Consider the following 14,079-nt stretch of genomic DNA (forward strand, 5'->3'; position numbering starts at 1 on the left):
CCCCCAAAGTAGAAAGTATATCACAGTACCCCCAAAGTAGAAACTATATGTTGCTAACATTCCTTGGGAGCTTCAAGAAAGTTTTTAAAAATCCTACCAACATTATTTTGAAAGAGCATGCTTAACTTAAAAAAGAATGAACTTAAAAATCAACGCGGAAGCCTATGGCCTACATCATCAGTCCATACAAAGCCCAATACATCTACCCCATCTGGGAGTCTGTGGGAAGCAAAGACGGAACAGCAACAGCCAAAGGTCAGGTCAACTCCACACCCACACAAACCACTGGGCAACACAGTCATCCCGAGACCCTCCAACCTTCTCTTGAGAAGCAGCGACATAGTCACACAGAGCAATCTGGGGTTTCCATGATGTCAAAGACTTTCTTCTGTCTTGGGAGGGGCACCTGCTTAGATTCTGCCGGTCTATTTACATGCCATCAGGGGCCCAATTAAAACCCTTACAAGAATGACTAAAAGCCTAATTCAGAAGGGATGTTACGATCATCCTCCCACTCTGCAGACAACTGGCGATCTCTGACCCATACACTCGCTTTACACTTAGCAGTGATATTATCCAACATTTAGGGCAGGCTGAGGGGAGTTACAGCTCAAATTCTCGGAAATACCACCACCTAGGTTAAAATAGGCACACACATTTACACAGATTCGCACAGACCAACGCTTCACTAGTCAGTCAGTAAACACACAACTTAATGAGCTCTCAAGTCCCATCATCTTCTGTCCAACGCCCAAGACAAACAGAGCAAGCGCATAGAATTCCAACTTTTGAGAATCAATTGTTTGAAACCATTTATTTATAGCCCAGTTTCTCACAGATGTCTGCCAGGTTGCAGTCAAGGGGCCCAGGCCAAGGCAGATCCGAGCAACTGTTGAAATGTATTCAAACAGTGAGGCGGTGAGACCTCTTTTAGAGGTTAAAAAAAAACACCTTCTGGTTCAGCTGCTCAGAAGTGGCAGCATTCAGGCCACAGCTTCAGGAGTCAGAAAGAGCTCACACCCTCTCTGGTCCTAGGAACTCTAAGCTGGAGGGAGAAGTGTCGGGCACAGTGCATGCTGGAGCCCAAAAGAAAAACCTCCCAAGGGACCTTTGTCTGCAGGGGCTCTGGCTCTGTACTACCACCACATAGGTCTAAGGTCAGCCTATCTGGAAATGAAAAGAAACATGAATTATCATTATGGGATTTTAAACTACAACATTCACACAGAAGGTCAAACTGCTAGGTTTGAAGGTCTGTGTGTGTTTGACACTTTGTCAGCAGGGTCGAGGCCTGACTGTCTTAGTTACTCTTCTCATTCTTGGGATAAAATGCCTAACGGTGGTTAACTCAGAGAAAGATGAAGGGCATGCAGGAGAGAGGGAGAGACTAGCAGGAGATAGAGAGGAGAGCTCTTTCTGATAAATCCTTTTTAAATCTGCTATAAGCCTGTGCTGCCCACAGTGGGAAGGGCGGGGCTTTCTGAATCAATGAAGGCCAGCAGGTGAGGTTCTCTCCATAGTGGTTCTACTTTGTGGCAAACTGACATTAAAACCAACCAAAATTGATGATAAAACAGTACCTATACACGCTCTACTATATGTTATGAGAAGTTCCATAGATGCAACAAGTCCCCCTGTGATACGACAGCCCACAGTGTGCTACTCGGTAGAGTTCCAAAGTGAGGCCTGCCCTGGCCAACAATTGACCTTAAGCTTATCTGCCTCCTGGGGCCCTGATTTTCTCAACCAGAGACCAATTCCCTAAGCAGGGAATCACATTGCTAAGTAACCAGGATGGGGGGGGGGGGGGCATAACATTTTCTTCAGGGGACACTGTGAACTTTTGGAGTTTGTTTCTATAAAGATGCAGGAATTCAAATGCATCCTCTCTAACTCCAAGTGACGGCTGGGGAGTGCTTGGCAGTCATAGTAGCCTCTCCCCCATCTCCCAGTTCCTTTTCAACCAGTGAGCCACCAGCTCTGCCCTGGCCTCAGTCTGGCATGCTCTCAGCCGGAGCACCTGCTTCTGACTCACAGACTCGCTGCCAACCCTAATATTTGTTCCAAATTCCCCAGCCTGGCTTCAGTTTCCAGGGCAAGGCTTTCCTATTCACCCCTCTCCTCTGTCTCACCCTTGGAGCGAAAGGAATAATAGACCAAAGCACTCCAGGAGAACCGCAGGGCTTAGCCCAGGGTGAAGTCTGGATTCTAAAACCAGACTTTACCTTGCCCTAAAGCCGAAGGAGAACAACAGGGACGAGACCCTGAAGTGGAGCCCCTGCCTTGTACAGAGCATGGGAGATGGGGAGGACTAAGCAAGCCATCCCCACCTAGAAATAAGAGGCATCCCATTCTCTGTGGGGGTGACTGAGGATCCAGGTGTCCCTGAGTTCTCCTGGCAGGGCAGGGAGCAAAGGTGCCCCAGTCCATGGTGCTAGGACAGACTGCTCCCCTAGCACCTAGCCTCTCTCCTACCTAACCTCTCCCACTGTCTGCATAGCTCTACTGTCTAGGTGGCCACAGGACACAGGCAGCCCCTGAGTTGACTAGATCTCCTTCCTCAGATTCTGAGAGCTGGACATGGGGACCTAGTCAGGCCCTGATGATTGCTGGATTTAGATAACCCTTAGAACCTGAGGGGTAGTTATTACAACCCAAGTGTGGAGAAAGTAGGGAAGGGACAGTGGCCGAGAGGGAAGCTCACCGAGAGAGACAGGATGAAAAGAAGAGAGATGAGCCACCCAACGAATCAGTCAGACAGGCAGAGTGACGTGTGTGTGTGTGTGTGTGTGTGTGTGTGTGTGTGTGTGTGTGTGAGAGAGAGAGAGAGAGAGAGAGAGAGAGAGAGAGAGACATCAACCCAAAGGTGGATGAGTGGTTTGGTGGGAGGGAGAAGAAGTTGCTAGTCTTTCTGTCTCCAGGGGGTCATGTCACACACACACACACACACACACACACACACACACACACACACACACACTCATGCTGATTGTCTGGGAGCTGAGCTGCCCCTGAATAATCCCAGTGAGAACCCTCCCATATCTGATCGCCTTTCAGTTACTATTTAGAAGAAAAACAGTTTTAAATGGTACTGTCCAGGGAAGAGAAGGATGGGAGCAGACAGAGTTGGCAAGCCATCCGGGAACCTGCTGAGCCATCAGTAGGAAGAGTTTAGAAACATGGTCTTNCAAGCCATCCGGGAACCTGCTGAGCCATCAGTAGGAAGAGTTTAGAAACATGGTCTTACCTTTGGCCCTGTATTTGTAATAGAAGAAAGAGTGCGCATACAATCCCACGAGCAGACGCAGCAGCAAGTTAAACAAAGACCAGACTACATTAACTCATCCAGCAAATAGTGAAGCCTCTAAAATCAACCTTTGTGGCTGAGAACAGGACATTAACAACACAACTGCCTCCCCCCCACCCTCGTTTTTCCCGTTTCCCCCTCACTGCGCCTGGACTGCATGGAACTCCGAAAAACACAGGTGCTGCTTGGGGTTTTTTTGTCAACTCAACACAAACTCAAGTCTTCTGGGCAAAGAAAACTTCAACTGAGAAAACGTCTCCATCAGATTGGCCTGTAGGCAACTCTTTGAAGCATCTTTTTAAATGAATGATTGATGTGCAAGCGCTCAGGCCACTGTGGGCAGTGCCTCTCCATGACACGTGATCCTGGGGGGTATAAACAGGTAAGATGTGCAAGCCATGGGAAGCAAGCCATGGGGAACGAGCCAGTGAGAAGCCTGTGCTTCCAGCACTGCCTCTGCTTCCCTGAAAGGCTATGATCTGCAAGAGTAAGCAGAATAACACTGCCCCGCCCCAAGGAGCATTTGATGATGGTGTTTTATTACAGTAGCAGAAAGCAGACGGACAGGAAAAATGGATGGACACAAGAAAACATCCAAAGACATGGAAAGAAGCTTCGCCCCATTTCTCCCCTTTCTTATTGTCTGGATTTTCAATATTTCAGAATTTCAATATTCAATAACAGCTTATCCTATATTTTATGGCCAAATATGTAACAATAAAACGAAGGAGAAGAACTGTGAAAATGTAACCCTTACATACTTTTTATGGGGAACAGGGGTGCTGGAGTGTGAATCCAGGGTCTCAGGCGTGCCAAGACACACTCTACCACTGAGTGATGCTTGAGTCTCATGTAGCCCAGGCTGGCCCTTGAGCTTGCTGTGTAGCCAAAGATGACCTTGACCTGATGATCCTCTTGCCTCTACCTCCCAAGGGCTGGGACTGCATCATGAACTCTTGATTCCCATCTGATTTTGTGTTTGTCGTTATGAAGTTGGGATCTTCCTAGCTCAGTGGTACCAGGATGGGTTTCTGAGCAGAACTACTGACTCTGAAAACGGCACTCAGTGGCCCTTCTTCCCAACCTTGACATGGTGACATTACTTGTTAAACAGTTCTTCCATGCCTGCCCCTCATGTAAGGCTAAGTTTATTCTCTGCTGGTGGAGAACTAATTCCATTTTTAAGTGTTTTGTTATTCTCAGTTATCTTCAACCTAATCAGCTCTCCTGAGGTCCAAAGGAGCCACTGGACAACCTGACTATGGCCAGGAGGCCGCGAGATGCCACACGCGCCCACCCTCTAGAGCTCTGGAGGCCTGGAGCTGCTGACACTCCTGTCCTGGAATGAGTGTGCCCCACTCGCTTTCCTCATCCCACGATGAGCACCCTCTTCTGTTTCTGTGTGTGGCACATGGGCAGGCACATACACACACACACACACACACACACACACACACACACACACACACACACGGGAGGGGTTTGAATTTTATTTTTAAATCCCATTGCATGCACACAGTGTTGGACAAAAGGAGCCACTACTGAGACAGAAATCCTTCTGGTATGGTCTTCACTGAGCCACAGTGAGCTACTCCTCTCTGTGAGCCCTTTGACACATCTCAAGAGTCCATGCAGTGCAGGCCAGCAGGTTTGAGCTGACATGGATGTACACACCTGACTTGGTTACTTATTGTCCAATCCTTGGAGCATGGAAGATCATGTCTCCTTGCTGTAAAGCATGCTGGTGTCTTATCTTGAACAGAAGAAAACACCTCAACCCCAGTGTGAGCACCCCAATACTGAATGAAGCACCCCTACTGCCCTGCTGTCCCTCTCATTTAATGGCAAAGCCCACCTTCCTTTCAATGGCCAGTGGGCAGGTCTGACAGGTGACAAATGAATGCAAGCAAGGTCAGCTTTCCTTCCATGCTCAACTGAGGAGAAAATCCTCCATGAACAGTCTCAGCTTCTAGGGGCTTAAAACACAGCTGGCATTTCCTGCTCTGTCTGGCACACTTCACTGTCTGTTTCTTTCTCTGGCTGTAGCAAACAGAGTCATGGGTCTGGATTAGTGATGAAAACAGGAAGGGAGATGGGTTTTCCAAACAGCGTGTCCAAGCAGGCTTTCTTCTTCATGCTTTAAAGCTGGTAGAGTTAAGAGGGCAGCTAGCTTCCCATACTTCCATGGCCTCTGCTTTACCCATTTTCAAACATGGAAAAGGGTGACGTGAACAGATACTTTGGCTCTCACAGCTCACTTCAGAGGCAAGACGGTTTACCTGAGGCTTCACTCGGATGGTCCTTGAAAAACTAAAAGGAGCCCTTGCCAGCCTTCTGTGGAGGTGTGATGCAGAGAGCCAAAACCGGCTAGTGGGTGGGCTCCTAGAACTCGCTCTGTTGCAGTAACTGGAATTAACTATCTTGTTGTGTGTGCACACTTGTATGTACAGGTATGTATTAGCTACATATATGGAAGCCAGAAGAGAACATTAGGACCACTCTACTGTTGATCCCTGCTTTATTCCCTTGTAATTAGGGTTTTTCTTTTTCACCGAAACTTGCCCTTTTCCCCCCCTCCCCTAGTACTAAGGTTACAGGTATGCGTAGGACCAGGTCTGATGTTTAGGTGGACGCTGGAGATCGACACTCAGGCCAGCATGCTTATGTGGCAACTGCTCTTAGACTTGGAGCCATCTCCCTGCCCTGTAACAAGGGCCTTCTTCGCATTCCGCATGGAGGTAGCCTACAGTGAGCTATTCACAGCCACAGGGCAGGGTTGATACAGTAACTATCACTTCATACAAAGCAGTGTGGCAAAGGGCATGGCCTCTGCTTTCTCTTAGGGAGTAAAAAGATTTGAGTAGATATGGGCATTGATGATTATTCAATTAGCTGTTCCATGTGTTCCACAATGAGTCTCGGGTTCCAAGAGGCACAGGACAAGGGAGCGCTCTTGGTGGGGGACACAGTGCCCCATTCTCTCCATCTTGGTCCCACCTTCGGGGACTTACATACCTTCAGCTTGAGTCCTAGATATTTCAGAGACAGCTCTGAAGCAAGGAGCTGGCAGGGGAGTTGGCAGAAGGCAGACATACATTTTATATGCAGTTTAGAGGTTTCTGAATAGCATTTTTCTAAGCTCCAGGCTTACGGGATTTACATTTTATGACTCAGAACACTAACTGTGATCGCCAACGTTCTTATTTTTAGAATTTTTAGGCAGAGAATATGACAATAAATTCTACCTACTCTTTCTACAAACCCTCTCTACTTCCTCCAGGGAACAAAAAAGCTCTTGGCATTTTCTGGGTATTATTTTATTTGCAAATACAGGTATGTAGTGAAAAAGTTGGTAAGTAAAGAATTAATAAATGGATCTCAACGTGATTCTTACAATTGCTGCATAAGTTGGCAAAATATCCCAGGGGTACAGAAATAACTTGTGCATGGGTGGACTGTTCAGTTTCCTCACGGCATGCTGGCCCCCAGTTCTGTCTGTCTGCTCAGACAAGTGGCAAGGGACAATGACAGAAGGACCCCAGTATGACAGAAAAGGAGACCGGAGATGAGTCACTGAGATCACAAAAGTAGTTTGTACTTTAGACCAATAATGCTTTGCCCTCCAGAGCCTTGCCTGCCCTCTGCTCTTTTAAAATAACTTGTATTAAGGTATACTCTATATACTAAAATGCACTCCTTTTAAGTGTCAGTTTGATGAGTTTATAACAAATATATCCACCTACATAACCACCACTTCAGTCAAAGAGGGAACATGTCTCATTCAAAACCTCCCTCACAGTCTGTGGTGTGCCTGCAGCTCCACACCCGAGTCCTCTGTTACTGCCGTCATGTGACTTGTCCTAGGACTCCTTAGCCCTGGGCCAGCACAATGTACAAAGCTTGGGTCCAACTTCCAGTAAGTGTCAGTTGGATCCCCAGTTCCTTATTCCCATGGCTCAGTGGATACCAGTGCAATTTATCTGATTTGGGCTGATGAACAAACAAATGAAGGTTGGATTATCAACATTAACCTGTCACGAACATTTGCATAAAGGCCCTTCTCTGGGGCAAATGTGTAGGTGTGGAACATAGGCCACTGGCTATGTTTAACTCTACAGACTGCAACTTGCTTTCCAAAGTGGCTGCTCTGCTTTATGCTCTCATGACCAAGACAATGCTTGGGATGACAGGCTCAGTCATGTGGATGAGTATGTAAGCGAACTTCCCCAAGTTTAATTTATGAAATTTCAAAGTATAAACATGAAATTGGTCCTGTTCTTCCTCATGAAGAAGCCCGCATCCTTAGGGCACGGGGCAAATTAGGTATATGGGTCAGGGGCTAGGGGGTTGACTGTCGTGACCAACCTTCTCACTAAAGAGCACTCGGGTGTCAGAAAAACAAAATATCTCATCTCATTTATTTTTCCTATTAGTGATAAATAATTAATTAAAGAGCCATCTAGATGGCTCAGTTGGGAGACTACCTGCTACCAAGCCTGATGGATGACCTGAGTTGGACTCTCCAAACCCCACATGGTTGAACAAGAGATCTAAGTTGTACCCTGACCTCCACATGCAAGCCTTGCCACAAGTATGCCCCCTCATCAGCAAATAAGTGTAAAATAAATAGGTAAGCTGGACCAAATGATGTTGAAGTTGTTGTTATGAATCAGTTTTGCTGAGTGTCAGAGTCCTTTCACAGGCCAGCATCTGCACGACGCCTGTGGTTTTCTGAGAGAGTTGGCATACACCCTAGTCAATGAGGGAGAACTAACTCCCCCAATATATGTGTATGGACTAGGACTCCATCAAGAGAAGAAGCTTCATTTGATGCTCCTCTGCTTCAGTCTTCAGGCTGCACTGCTGATTCCCTAAGCATCAATGTCCTCTCTGTTGTGGTCATCCGAGCTGAATTTCAAATTATACCTACTTCTAAAATGTTCTCAGTCAAAATGCCATAAGCACGCACTTCTGGCCGTTCATAGTTTCCTTCTGAAGACTTAAGCCGCACAGAATGACCCCAGTCTCAACCCTTGCTGCTGCGTTTCTCTGTATCTGAGCTAACCCTACCTGTTTCTAAGCAAATGCCAGAAGCCATGTCTGTCTCTTGGTTCCCATAAGGAAAGGTGAGGTTAATGGAGCAGGCAGAGTTGAGGAGGAAGGCAGGAGCCATGCGTTCTTTACAAAGAACCATACGGAATTGAAGGGCTGGGTCAGAGGTGGCCAAAGGTGGGAACAAATACACAGCAGAACAACTGAGGGTGCTTTGTTGTTGTTGTTGTTGTTGTTGTTGTTGTTGTTGAAAAGAAGTACTGACTAAAGGGAAAAAATCAACTCGAACGTCTGGTGTTTGAGGATAGTGGAGAGGAAACCTTGGCATTTTTTTTTAAATCTTCAATTCCTGTCTAAACACACAAATCATACACTGCCTACCCAAGATTCAGAATTCACTGAGCAAAGGCTTCCCAAAGGCTCCCCATATCTAAAGGGAGCTCACAATATGCCAGCAGAAACTGAATAAGCCTTCTACATTGACAGCAATGGGCTTCAGTGGGAAGTCCATTTCACATGAACGAGCAAACTCACCTGGCTGGCTAAAAGGTTCTGTACTAAAAAGAAATACGCATATACTTCGAGGGACCTTTACCCAAGGAAAGATGGAAGATAATCTACATGCTGCTAACCTAGGTGATCATTAACCTTTCTCAGATCTCTACTTCTTGAAGATCCAGTGACAGTCAAGGTACATTCCCTCCAGAAAAGTGATCAAGTCAGGTCAGTCCCCTGAAGGTCTGGTGATGTCTCTAGGGTTTAGAGGACCAAGGTCTCTTTACTGACTCTGAAATGCCATCTCTCTGTGTTGCCCAGGCTAGCCTCGAATGCATAATCCTCCTGCTTCACTCTCCCTGTAGCTAACTACAGGCCTATGCCACTCTGCCAGTCTCTGGACCCTGGGTTTAAATGAAGGACTTGTTCATGAGCTGAATTCGCCAGTGAGATTTCACTGACAATATTTCAAACAAAACCAGTGTCTGCAAACAAAAAAACAAAAACTTCCCTCCAGTCCAAATGCCAAATTCAAGTATGGCTGGATATGGAAATGTCTTTTTTTTTTTTTAAAGCTCCAAAAATTACTTAACATTCTCACAGGAAGGATGTGTTCAGAGACAGAAAAAGAGCTGTGTGAAGAAGACACTGCCCCCAGATGTCCATTTCCCTCGCCATCGCCCCTTCACATCAAGGTGAGCTGCCTCATCTACAGTCACTGGGAATGCAGTCGGAGCCTCATTTCTAGAACAAGCCTGTTCTGAAGGGTCTTCTTCTGTGAGACACTAGGGAAAGGAAGTGTCTGGCTAGAAAAGTGTGCGAGAATAAACTGCAATGTGTGACTGGATTTGAAAAAAAAAGTCAGAATGGAAGGAAATAAAGAGAGAATTTGAGAATTCTGGATTGTGAAGCAGGTTCCTATCTGTAGTCTACAGACTTGTCGCACCAAATATGTCTGGGTCCAATCCCTAGACCCACAACCATCCATCTTAAATGGCAAAAGGGACTTGGCAGGCATGGTGATGATAAAGCCCTGGACGTGGGAAGACTTTTTCAGACTACCCAGGTGGGCCCTACCTAAGCAAGAGGGCCCTTTAATGGGAAACAGGATGAGCATTACCAATGTGCTCACAGAAGCAGAGGAACAAAACTTGGAGCGACATGAGACCATTAGCCAAAAACTGCAGTAGTTTCCCCAAGATGGAGCGAATAGATTGTGGTCCCTATCAGAACCTCTGGGAGACACTATCTTGCCAGCCCCTGGTTTTCAGCATCCGACTTCCAGAACTGATCCATTAGAGCTCCAGTAGGGAATGAATGTGTTGCCTACATCGTGTTTCAAGGGAGTAGGTGAAGAAAAGTGTGAAACAACCTATAGAAAAGTAACTTTTGCTAGACAACAAATACTCCCATCAACCAGGCAGAGAGGCACACACACACACACACACACACACACACACACACACACACACATCCCCAGGGCCCTGCCAATGAGGCAGGCAGATTGCAAAGGCCAGTTTGGCCTACACAGTAAAACATAAAAAGAAATGGGCCTAGAATAACTCAACTGTGAGTCTGAGCCAGGAGCACGTGCAGGCTACAAGGTTTAATAACTTTGAAAGCCTAGGTCTGGTCCTCTTTCATCCACATACAGTGATGTGACATCACAGGCAAGTATACTGGTCTCAGTGACTGATCCCTATTCAGAGATGATGAACTCTAATGCCTCTGGACAATGCCAGCTGTTTAGGTCTAAGCCGTGGTCGGTGGGTATCATCAACCAGCTTCGGCATGTCTTCTCGAAGGCCAGAATGCAACTGTGAGATTAGGCACACCGTCCCCACATCCAGTCTCTGAGCTTAATGAGATTTTATCACTGCCACCATGATGGGACCTGAAGGCAGGCCACTTTCTCATCACAAAATCCTACACTATCTTTCCTGGCAAGGCCACACTGTGGGCCTTGGACCTGAGATAGGCTTGCACACTCGAGTGAGCAAACACCAACACATGAGAGGACCATGAATATGTGAAGAAAAATGCAAGGAGAGAGGACGGTGCTGGGATCTCAATGCCTATCTCCCCTGGTTTTCATAAGGTAAAATCTCATCACCAATCTGATGGCAGTGGGGGCTGGGTAAGGGATCAATTAGGTTAGGAAGACAAAGCTCTTAGGGATGAGATCAATACCTCCTGCTTGAAAAAATGGCAGTGTCACCTGCCCCTTCCACCCGGCAGAGACACTCCCAAAAGGTACGACCCATGAATCAAGAAAGACACTCTCAGGAGATGCCACGCTGGCTGTCACTTCGAGCTTGGGCTCTCTAGTCTTTGGAATAATGAGAAATACACTTCTGTTCTTTTTAATCTATGCAGTTTTGGGTATTTTGTTGTAACAACCCAACCTGACAAGCTGACGGAGTCAGGTATTTGAGACGCTGCTCGTCAAGAATGGCATTTCTGACGTTCCTTTTTAAAACAAAAGAAACATTTCAAACTCCAAGTGGCCCCTGCAGACAGACAGCCCACTGTGGTGAGGTGAGATGCCCGGCTGTAACCAGTCAGCTGCCTTCTCTTCACATTCAAATTCCACACGTGACAAACGGATGCTGCCGAAGCAATTCCAGGCTTCACGGTTCACGGGAGGAGAATGGACAAGCCGCTGCCCAAAATAGTTTAATAAGGCCAGCAATGACTCACAGAGTGACAACAGGCCGAGCCAACAGATGCCTGCATAGGGCAGCCCAGCCGAGAGGGAGGCTCATGGCATTAAGTTAAAACGGAAACTCAAGGACAGGAAGGGACATCCAGTTATAGACCATGAGGACCACCAAAAATACAAGGTCAGACAAACATTTCAGCTTCATAATTCATTAACACCTCCTTGGTGACAAGAACAACAGAGCCTTGAATGTCAAAAGCAACTACATGCACCTACCTAGGAATGCTTATCCCTCCACTGGACTCTGAGTAGGTCCTACTTTTACTCTATAATTGTATGTGTATAGCATTTTCCTTTGTGTATGAATAATTATGAAGAGGAGAAAAGGACAAAACTCCCAGGTATAAGCAAGGACAGTGGCAGGCCTGGGTTAGTCTAATTCCCAGAGCAGATTCACCCACAGCGTGACCGCTTGGACCATTGATCATATTTCCCAGTCTACTGCTATTCCGGAGAAACACGAGTCACTCCATAACACTGTAAGTTTTTAGAGCATAGCACTGAAAGCAAAGCTACAACAACAACAAACATCAACAACAAAAGCGCCGTGGGCCAGTGAGAAGGCTCATCAGGTGAAGGTGCTTCCTATGAAGACATGCAACCGACACGTGACGGAAGGAGAACATGGAGCCCCACAAGTTGTCCTCTGATCTCCATGTGTGTGTGTTCCATGCATGCGTAAATCCCTCTCTCCTCTCTCTCTTTTCTCTCTGTCTGTCTCTCTCCTCTCTCTCTCTCTCTCTCTCTCTCTCTCTCTCTCTCTCTCTCTCTCTCTCTCTCACACACACACACACACACATACACACAGCTATATAAGATCTTCATGGGTATTATGTATAGAATAAATAGAAACCCTAAAACAATGAACTGTGGAACTGTTGGCATGACACCAGCTTTATTTTCTATAAATAGCCCATGGAGAAGATGGGGAAGGTTAAGCTTGGAAAAAGAAAAGAACAGAATGTGACAAGTTTTGCAGGATACACACGCACATGCACACACACACACACACACACACACACACACATACACACACACACACAGAGTTAGACCTAATGTGTGATAGTTTTACAATGGAAACCTGTGAGAAAGTAATTTTCTCAACTGGAACCAAACATAGGATCAGAAGTAATGGGAGAAAAGGTCGTCCCAGAGTGTTGTTTTGATAAGAAAGGGGGATCTCACACTGCAGGGCAGACCTCATTTGAAAGACACCTGCATCAACCATCTTAGTAGGTGTTTATTGTGAAAATCCCACAGATAATCACAGCATGCCCGATGGACAATGACCTTACTGGCAAGGGTAAGTCTCCTTTGCTGTGTGTCTGGAAAGCAGCTATCTGTTCATTAAAACCCTTTTGTGTGTCTGAATCATAAGCTCTAATGATAATCAAATTCCTTGGATCAAAGACAGAATTTTCGTTGAACAGAAGTGAAGTGAAGCACTGCTAACCAAATCTAAGCCCTTCATCACCTGCTAGAGAAGAAGGCACCCGCTGGGCCCAGACACAAGACAACTCTCATGAAACACAGCATTTACTGAAAACATCCCTGCCACTTTGCTCCCAACACTGAAGAGGACGCAAATGCTCAATAGTCAAGGTGGGGCTGAGCGTTTTTTCTCAAAGTTGAAAATCATGAAGATCAATACCAGGGAAGGGTGGCTAACCATTCAGAAGGGCCCCGTCTCAAGATGGAGCCTGTAAACTGAGTTTTCCAGACAGCCTCCATCTGAGTGGGTTGTTCCCAGGATTTCGTTGCCCTTGAAATGCAGTGGAATGGAGTGTGGTGCGAGCTGAACTAAGTTAGCGCTCCTCCGCTGTCTATTCCTTGCCCATCATTCAACACTTAAGACTTTTTGAAACAACCAGATAGGCAATCCGTAAAAAGCCACTTTTCTGACTTTATCTCTGTTGTATGGGTTCATTCCATGTAACACGTGGTCTTCGAAATCGTGTGTAGCCACTGGAGGACAATCACAAGGACCTTAGAGAAGTCTGTTCTCTCTTAAGACCTCTTTGAAAAATATGGCCAAGGTTTCCAGTGACTTGTGGTAGTTAAAAAAAAAAAAAATACAGGTACAGAAAAGAAGTCGTTAAATGACTGACAGTGGACAGTGCACATACACCACAGTCTGTATAATACCCAGTAAAATACTAAAACAGGCATAAGAGATTTTTTATTTAAAATAATTACATATTCATAACTGTTAGGTCTCAAACCCAGGACAAATGCCCGAGGTGCCCATTAACATATCAAAGCGGATGCTGGCTGCCTGGTTCTTCCAGCATCCCTCAGTCTCTAGCTGTTAAAGAGCCCTCTTGGAGTACCCCATTCGGGAGTCCATCCCATCATCAGCCACCAAACCTAGATACTAATGCTCATGCCAGCAAGATACTGCTGAAGGGACCCTGATATTGCGGCCTCTTGTGAGGCTATGCCAGTGCCTGGTAAACACCGAAATGGATGCTCACAGCCAGCTACTGGATGGAACACAGGGTCC

The 14,079-nt window shown here is 46.3% G+C and overlaps 1 protein-coding gene across 9 annotated transcripts in view; it reads right to left on the minus strand.

The window, feature by feature from the left end:
• The window catches only part of Osbpl3 (oxysterol binding protein like 3), a 168,933-nt gene that overhangs the window by 102,639 nt on the left and 52,215 nt on the right, over positions 1–14,079 (minus strand). Inside the window, exon 1 of one of the 9 annotated variants that reach the window (XM_029535013.1) lies at positions 3,248–3,288. The exons of the other annotated variants lie outside the window; for them this stretch is intronic. The gene's annotated coding sequence lies outside the window, so the exon portion shown is untranslated. Of the gene's footprint in view, positions 1–3,247; positions 3,289–14,079 lie in introns of those variants that run through there. 9 annotated transcript variants of the gene reach the window in all.

Source organism: Mus pahari, chromosome 2 (genome assembly GCF_900095145.1).
Source record: "Mus pahari chromosome 2, PAHARI_EIJ_v1.1, whole genome shotgun sequence".
Lineage (NCBI taxonomy): Eukaryota > Metazoa > Chordata > Mammalia > Rodentia > Muridae > Mus > Mus pahari.